The 8,873-nt window shown below is 41.6% G+C and overlaps 1 protein-coding gene across 4 annotated transcripts in view; it reads left to right on the top strand.

The window, feature by feature from the left end:
- The window catches only part of LOC135112603 (phosphoribosylformylglycinamidine synthase-like), a 54,693-nt gene that overhangs the window by 5,803 nt on the left and 40,017 nt on the right, over window positions 1–8,873 (top strand). For 3 of the 4 annotated variants that reach the window (XM_064027110.1, XM_064027109.1, XM_064027107.1), the window contains exon 2: window positions 3,540–3,809. The exons of the other annotated variant lie outside the window; for it this stretch is intronic. The gene's annotated coding sequence lies outside the window, so the exon portion shown is untranslated. The remainder of the gene's footprint in view (window positions 1–3,539; window positions 3,810–8,873) is intronic. 4 annotated transcript variants of the gene reach the window in all.

Below are 8,873 nucleotides of genomic sequence, written 5' to 3'. Positions count from 1 at the left end.
ACGAAAAGAGTCGAAGTTTAGTTTCGAGCGGGTTTAATCACAGGTAAGCAACACCCATTGTCAGGTTACAGGAGATGACGCACGCCGATACTAAATGCGTACATGAAGCAGGAATGACACAGGTTTTACACAAGAGTTTAAATGCCACTAATGAAAACAAAGGGAAGCAACAACGATTATTATTACGTAACCAAGGGGCATTGTTTAGTGACGCCTCCTGCTGCTTATTGCGTCTAACCAATCGTGAAGTGGCATGTTTATTAATAAGACTACCCGTGAATTAACTCCCTATCTAGTATAAGGTAAATGTCCGCGGAGTATTTCCTGTCACTTCCACTACCGTATGTTGCGTAGTGAGACATATGATAGACAATAGCAGGCTTTTATGTTTACTACTGTAGACGTGAAATAACTCCTTGTCTAGTATATGAAAAAAGGGAAAGTCTGTATCATGTTTCCAGTCGAGCTATTGGACTTGAATGTGAAGTATCTTGTTTATTAGACATGACGTAAAACAACTTTATCTGGTGTTTTGAAAAGGAGGAAGATTTTTCACAAAATATTTACCAGTCCCTCGCAAGGTCAGTCAGGGGTGTTTAACGAGCTTAAAGTCCTTGAAGGCACTCACGAGTCTTGCGTGGCCGTGAGGAACAGCCACTAATACTCGTGATGGAGGTTCATCGCTGCCCTTACTGCTGACGTGTGACTTGCTTCATGGGAAACCGATGCGCGCCGATATCTTTCTCTTCCGATACCGAGATTACTAGAGACATGAACTATATTAAAGAAAAGGAAAAAAAATCTGGAGTATTGCCATTTTTTGAGACACATGTTTGTATGTGGAGTGCGTTAAGTTGATCGATTCCTGACCACGACAATACCCAGGGGTCTGGTCCCTAGAGTCCCTGCCTTTGTCTCAGTAATGCCCCTTGATCCGGGAAAGTTTGCAATCAGGCCACAGCCATAGTAGTAGTAGTAGTAGTAGTTTATTGACAAAGTACCACTTCCTGTCAAGCAAGTTTTGGGAAAATGGAAACCAGTTTTTTTCCCTTTCAGACAACGTAATTAGCAAAGACAAGACTTGCATTCTAAAAACACCTGGAATTTTGCCATTCCGAGAATCATGTTTGTGTGAAGTGCAGTAAACTGATCAACCTCTCACCGTGACAATACCCACGGATCTGCATTTTCCTACAGCCACTCCTTCTGTCTCAGCAACACCCCTTGAGGCGGGAAAGTCTGCAATCAGGCCAGAGCTACAACGGCCACCCTTCCGTCGGGCAGGTGTTTGGAAAATGGAAACCGGCCTTTTTCCTTTCAGACACCGTAATTAGCAAAGACAAGCTTGCATTCTAAAAACACATGGACTTTTTATCATTCCGAAACTTGTGTTTGTGTGAAATCCAGTAAACTGATTAACCTTTGACCGGGACAACACCCACGGGTCTTCATTTTCTTACAGTTACCCATTTCTTCTCAGCAACACCCCGGAAGACTCTGCAATCAGCACGGAACCATACACCGGTCACCTCTCCGTCATGCAGATGTTGGGAAACCAGAAACCGATGACTTTTCTTCCCTTCAGACATCGTAATTAACACAAACACGACCTGCATTCAAAAAAACACTTGGATTTTTGCCATTCTGAGACTTGTGTTTGTGTGAAATGCAGTAAATTGATCAACTTTCGATTTAAAAACCCACGGGTCTTCATTTCCCTTGAGTCGTCCTTTCCTTCTCGGAGGCGGAAATTTACAGTCAGCAAAGAAACATACCATACCCTCTTCAGCCACGTGTCCGTTAACTACCGCCGGTGATCCTGAGGGACGCGCAAACTGCCCCTGAACTGGAGTCTCCCTAAAGCCTCCCCTTTCAGTACCCCACCCAGCTCCTCCAGTCCCTTCTCCCTCACCTCCCGACTGCTGGTGTGAGGTGTTGTGGTGGTTGTGGTGCGGTAATCACTTGTCCTTCCTTCCGTCTCGGCAAATTAAGGTTCTTGATGTTTGTTCCTCGTGGCTTGCATAGAAAACAATCGAACTTTTTTTTTTTTTTTGTGAGAGGGAAAGGAAAGTGAAAGGAACAAACTCTTTTATTTTAGGTGCTTGATTTGAACTTTTACTCTGAAGAAAAACAAAGAGAAACGTGATTATTATTATTATTATTATTATTATTATTATTATTATTTTATTTATTAGTTTTTATGGAGAAATATCAGGAATAATAGCCGACGGTCTCGACACAGTAATCTATACCAGCAAGCACACACACACACACACGAATTCTGTTTGTTGACGTGAGAAAAGGGCTGGCGAGGGAGATAACTGAAGCAGAGTGCACACCTGACCTGCACCGAGAGAGAGAGAGAGAGAGAGAGAGAGAGAGAGAGAATCAGTAACTCTTTTCTCTTTTTCTTTTTTTATGTAACAGTGATTAAAAGTGATTGTCTCGTCTTCACTACCTCAAAACACAGACGACCTCCTCCTTTACTTGTTAACCTCAATTAGCACTCGTTTCCTTGCTGTATATTTAATAATTTACAAACGTATCTGCCTAAAAAATCTTACTTCCTGCTCCTCCTCCTACATGAACATCAATTAGCAGTAGTTTCCTTGTGATATATTCATAAAAAAAAAAAATCTTTACTTGATATGCATTTTTCGTACAGGGACTGCCACTTGTAGGCCTAATATGTTCCTTCAGCTTACCTTATGTTATGTTCCTATAATAACCTCATCAACACTAGTACTCACCTTGCAGTACATTTAGTTATTTTCAAGCGTATGTGCCTCCAGGTCTACAAGGGGAGGAGATCTTGTCTGAGTATTGGGAAACAGCACACGTTCACTGACTAGATTACACGTCACGATTGGAATCACAGTCCTGACATGTAGGGTATAATTAAGATGCCTGGGACCTGGTCGTGTGTCCTTGTGTCGTTATTGATGTTTATGCGCTGTTTAGTTCCCTGTGAAGTGTTTCCAGGTCCTTGATTTTTTTTTTTTTTTTTTTCAGCTTCCTTGTAAAATGTAAATAGTTAGTCCCTTAATTGCCACGTTTCCGATAATCTCTGTCTTTGTCATGTCTCTTATCATCCCTGTCTCTCCCACATCCCTGACTATCCTTGTTTCTTTGCCACATCTCTGATCACTCCTGCCCCAAATTTAGTTCGTCCTTGATCATCCCTTACCCCTTTGCCACACCCCTGACCACCCCCCTGCCTCTTTGCCACATCCCTGACCTGTCTTTATGTCATTCCTAACCATTTATGTCCCTGAATTCCCACATTCCTAATCATTTATGTCCCTGATACATGGCTCGTCCTGACCCCGTAATACCCCTGATCCACTCCCCACGCCCCACATGACCGACCCTCACGCCTCCCTAACTCACGCCTCATGCCTCACTCTCTGTACCTTATACTCGACTTCTTGCTGTGTTTGAAGTAGCATTCTTTACCAATGAATCATATAATTTCATCCTTATCTCTCTTAAATATACTTTTTTTCATGTATTCCTCACTGGTTGCCTCTCCTTATCAGGTGGGGGACGCCGCTACACACACACACACACACACACACACACACACACACACACACACACACACACACACACACGTACCACTGCCACTGCCACCCTCACCGCCAATAGAGGGGGTGAGGGGCGCGCCGCGATGGGTGGTGCCGGGGGATGCCACGGTGCCTCCCTCGGGTTTGAGTCTCTCGGCACCTTCACCGTCAGGATGCTGGTCGGGGCACTGGTCACCTTCGTTCTCGTCATCGTCGTGAGTCTCCTGGCCTTCTGGCACGCTGGTGAGTGTGTTGCTGTGCTTTGTCTTGTTGCTTGTGCCGGCTTGTGAGGGTTTCTTCTGACTCCTGTGCTATATTGACTAGGTTATATTAGGGGAGAGAGAGAGAGAGGGAGAGAGAGAGAGAGAGAGAGAGAGATAGAGAATATGGTGATGAGGTGGAGGAAGAAGAAAAGGAGGAAAAAACCATTAACGACAACAATAACAGCAGCAACAAATAAAGTTAAAACAAAGAAGAGAAAAACAAACAAACAAACAGAGAGGAGAATACAAAATCATTCTAAAAAGGAAAAGAAATAGAGGTGTTTTGTTCGAAGAGTTTTCCTCCTCCTCCTCCTCCTCCTCCTCCTCCTCTTCGGCTCCCTAAAACCTATGCCTTTATTTTTCCCTCCCTCCCCTTGCAGTTGTTTGCGTGCATATAAGGAAAAGCTGGATGGATTTATCTCCAGAGAGGAATGCAAGTGATGGTGTCTGATGATGATCGTTCAGTGTTGATTCAGGCGTGGGAGGGGGAGGACTCACACCCCTTCCTCTCTCCATTTTTCCTCCTCCCGGGCTGCCTCATGTGTGTGTGTGTGTGTGTGTGTGCTGACGTGTTTGTTTTATCGTAGCCTTTAGTCCCTTTTAGTAACTCCCTCATCACTCCATCATCACACTCTTCTCATTTTCATCCACCACTTCCTCCTCCTCTTCCTCATCCTCCGCTCTCCTCTTCCTAACCCATCGCCAATGCAAAAACTTTTTCCTGTAACCCATAAAAATCTGCATTTCCTCTCTACTCGGCAAGTGTATGGTGTTTTCTCACTCTTTCTGACGGAGGGAGGGAGGGAGGGCTTTGGGGGAGGGGTGAGGGTAGTCTTCCTACACTTCTGTCTTAAGTAGTGAGGCTCTGAAGAATAGTATAAGTATGGTACCACTCGTAGAAGCACTTAAGTTCTTCCTATCAATGTGCTTTGTGTAACTTCCCCTGCACTGCTCTTAACTTCATCCTTATTTCTTTTAACACATTTCAGTTTCTCTTAATTAACGCTTATAACTTCGTCTATACCACACTTAACTCCCTTTTCACCACCTTCGAACACACGTAACCAACATTTTTCATATTTCCTTTCAGTCTGCTGTTCATAACTTCGTCTGCACCACATTTAACCTCATTTTTACCAATTTGAAACACACCTGGCTAATATTTTCCATACGTTTCAGTGTGCCATTCTTAACTTCCTCTTTACCGCTCTTGGAAACACTTCACTGCTCCTTTACTAACATTCTTCATATTTACTGCTAGTGCGCCGTTCATATTTTCGTCTGTAGCACAATTAACTTCCTCTTTACCACTCGCAGACACACCTAAATATTCTTCTTAATCAACATTCTTCATATTTACTGCTATTGTGCTGTCCATATTTTCGTATGTAGCACAATTAACGCAGACACACCTAAATATTCTTCTTAATTAACATTTTTCATATTCAGAGCACTATTCTTAACTTCACCTGCACCTCACTTGGTTTCTTCTTTATCGCTCTTAAACACACCAAGATATGCTTCTTAATTAACTTTTTTTATATTCCTTACCATTGTGCCATCCGAGTGCAAAGATGTGTTTTATTATCGTTCGTGAATTTTCCTGAGTTTTTTTTTTTTCCTTTCTTTCTTTTTTTCTTCCTTTCTTTCTTTCTTGTTTTCCTGACTTCGACTTGTTACTTCATTTACCGATATTACTCATCAAAAATATAAATGCAGACTCTTAAAATTTCGAACTTTTGTAGGGGTTCAAAACTTTTTAACTTCTCTAGGTAAGTACCCCTTCTTTCGCCGCCAACTGCGTCTCTCATGATACTGTAAACTTACGCTTCATTATCTAAGCTTATGAAAACGCCACACCAGAATATTACTCACGAAAATACAAGTGCAGTCTCAGAAAACACTAAACTACTCCACCTCCAGCCGGGATAGAACAAGAAATAACGGGTTCAAGCTTGAAAAATTTAGGTTTAAGGAAGAGATAGGAGGAAATTGTTTCTCAAATAGAGTGGTAGATGAGTGGAACGGACTCAGTAATCATGTTGTTAGTGCTAAGACATTAGGGAGCTTTAAGAGAAGATTAGACGGGTTTATGGATGGGGATGATAGGTGGAAATAGATAGGTATATTTCATACAGGGACTAACACGTGTCAGCCTGGTCGCTTCTTGCAGCTTCCCTTATTTCTTATAATCTTATGTTCTTCTTTTGCTGGCAACTGTGATGTCCGGAATTACACGCTAAACTTCCGCTACATTTTACTAAAGTTGAGAAGACGCTGCAGCTGATAAAAACTGAAGTTATTTTGTCTTCACTACAGCAGATTCGATTCCTTGAAAACGTTGTGACATTTTTAAACACAATGGAAAACTAGTTGTTGAAGCTTTTAGTGGGAGGGAAAACTGACGCACTGATACACTTTCGAAGCTTCATAAAATCACCTATTATCAGGAAACAAGTAAACGGAGATATAATGCTGGTTGATGAGTAACTAGAGAACTTTTTTTAACGCCATCAGTACAACAAAAACCATCTTCAATACAGTTTAATACAGTCAGTACAGTTTTGTAATGGCATCGGGAGTAAAAGTGAGCTAATGTCGTGGTACTCAAAGGATTAAAATGATGTTTGTCCGTAAAGAATTGCGTACTTATATCATTGTGTTTATGTGCCTCATTTCTCTTACTCGCCTGTTGCTAGTGAATTACATGTATATCAGAACCACGGCCTGTATATTGAAACGCTTTGGGCTTTCATAAGGAGTGTTTTCAAAGGTCACTGAGATGGTTGGTCAGGTTTTCTTAGATTTTTTTTTCTTTCTTGCTGTTGGCGTTTAAAATCTATTGTAAACCAAAACGTTGAAATTGAAATATTAAATCTATAGAGCATTAAAATATAGAGGAGAAACAAGTAAGGGAACTTATTTTTCTTTAGGTGCCTGCAAGAAAGAAGATAGAAGCAACATATCACTGGGTGTTTGCAAGGATTAAAAAAAAAAAAACAAAGACGAAACCAATCTGTGAATGCTTACAGGAAGAAAAAAAGTGAAGGAACTAATCTCTGCGGAGGCTTGCAAGAATTAAAAAAATATATATAGATACTTGCAAAACACTATTTCAGCCAGCAGGAAGGAATAGGTACTGGGGACTCTGAGTACCCCTTGTTCGGTCGTGACTGTAAACTTATCAAGGAACTCACGGGAGGTTCTTTGAGTTATAGTTAGCTACTCATGCTGTGTTGTGTCTTGATATACGTTGCATTGTTTAGCGCCGTAAAGAACCTGTGCATTAGGTAACGTTTTTTAGTTCAGCGTTACAAAGAATGAGTGTATCATTACGTTTAGGTGTTTAATTTAGCGTCATAAAATCAGTATATTACGTAATTTTCTCTAATTCAGCGTTACAAAGAATCAGTTTTTTTGCGTAATGTTCTCTGCGTTAGTTATCGCTGCGCTAGTTATCGCTACGAAGAATCAGCGTATTTCATTCCCTGACAGTCCATTTGGTGCATCACGCTCGTGCTTGCTGTGTGAACCCGCTGCGTGTTTGCTGTGTGAGGGAATACGTTACATATATTTCATTGCTTCTGTTGTTTCCTTATTTTGTTTAAAAATCTCCAGTGCTGCCAAAGTAACGGCTGATATCACAGGGAAGGCAAATGGATATTGAATGCAACCATACATTTCTGAAGACTAGACATTTTTTTTTTTTTTTTCAGTTAGTATGAATATTTTATTGTCCGCACATGATACCGAAACCTGACATTTTGGGATCATGCTCATGGACTGCTGAGGGCTGAGAGCAAACCCAGAGCACAATGGAGGTGAGTGTGGCAGGCAACTTGATTTGTGGCCGCGACTTTGAACCATATTCTGAAACACTTCTGCGCCGCACCTCGACTCCTTTCAAAAGGCTTTAGTTGAAGTGGCATGGCTTTTTAAGGGTGATGTAACAATTCTAGTGACTGATTAACAAGATTCCTACATTATGAAGAGGAGAAACACTCTTGGGGACCCGGCTAATTATTTGTGTCTTTTGAAATTAGTCGTGGTGTGGGAGCGGAGCTTTTCAGAATACGAGCCTTTATTGTGCGGCGATACCATCTTAGAAAGGCAGTGTGTGTGTGTGTGTGTGTGTGTGTGTGTGTGTGACTTATGCGCGGTGAAGGCAGGAGAAAACATTCAAAACAGCACTCGGTGACGCAGTTGTGGGGTGCCCGCTAAGCTGCGTCAAAGGAAGGCTTTCTCAAACGTTACGGCGCCACAAGCTTTATGAGAAGTTATTGAATTCTCTTTTCTTTCTTCCTTCTTTCCTTCCTTTCTTCCTTTTTTTTTCTTCGATCCTGTCTTTCCTTCTTTGTTTCCTCTTGTTCTTCTTTTATATATATGTAAGAGGGGCTTTGGCCAGTGACAACACAAATTGGTGGAAAGAAAATGAATAAGCAAAAAAAAAAATAATAATAATAATAATTTGAGGTGTAAGATCCTAAAAGGGACAAGGATGTTTTCATGAAATAACTGATGGTTTAACAATATACAATTCAGCACCACTAACGAGAAAATACCCATGAGAACACGACTAATCATCGCTGTGGCCTTTGAAAGCTGTCCTGACTGAAGAACAAAGCTTTTCAGAATACAGAACAAAGCGTCACAGGGCGTTGCATAGCTTATTATTGGCACACGAGGAGGGAGAGGTGCGTGGGGAAGGAGGTACTTGACTGACCGCATACCTAACCTGCCTCACGCATTTCTTCCCCAGCACACAACCTTTGCACTTGTCACTGATTGTACTTGAAGAGCGTCAGTAAGAAATTCACTCTCTTCTCACCATCTCATTACGGAAGGAGGGAAATCTGGTTCCTTCCTTCACTATACAGTCTCCCAGCTTCCACTGAGTCTCAATTCATTAGTTAACAGTGAAAATGTTGATTGAATGTCGTTATATTCGTATCTTCTTCCTCTTGCTTTTTCTTCTCTTTCTCCTTTTTTTCTTTCTCGTTTTCTTCTTTTCCTCCTCCTCCTCCTGGGCATTTCTCGTGTCTTG

The sequence above is a fragment of the Scylla paramamosain genome, chromosome 24 (genome assembly GCF_035594125.1).
Source record: "Scylla paramamosain isolate STU-SP2022 chromosome 24, ASM3559412v1, whole genome shotgun sequence".
Lineage (NCBI taxonomy): Eukaryota > Metazoa > Arthropoda > Malacostraca > Decapoda > Portunidae > Scylla > Scylla paramamosain.
The sequence above is the reverse complement of the archived record's forward strand: the minus strand, read 5'-3'. Positions and strand labels throughout refer to the sequence as shown.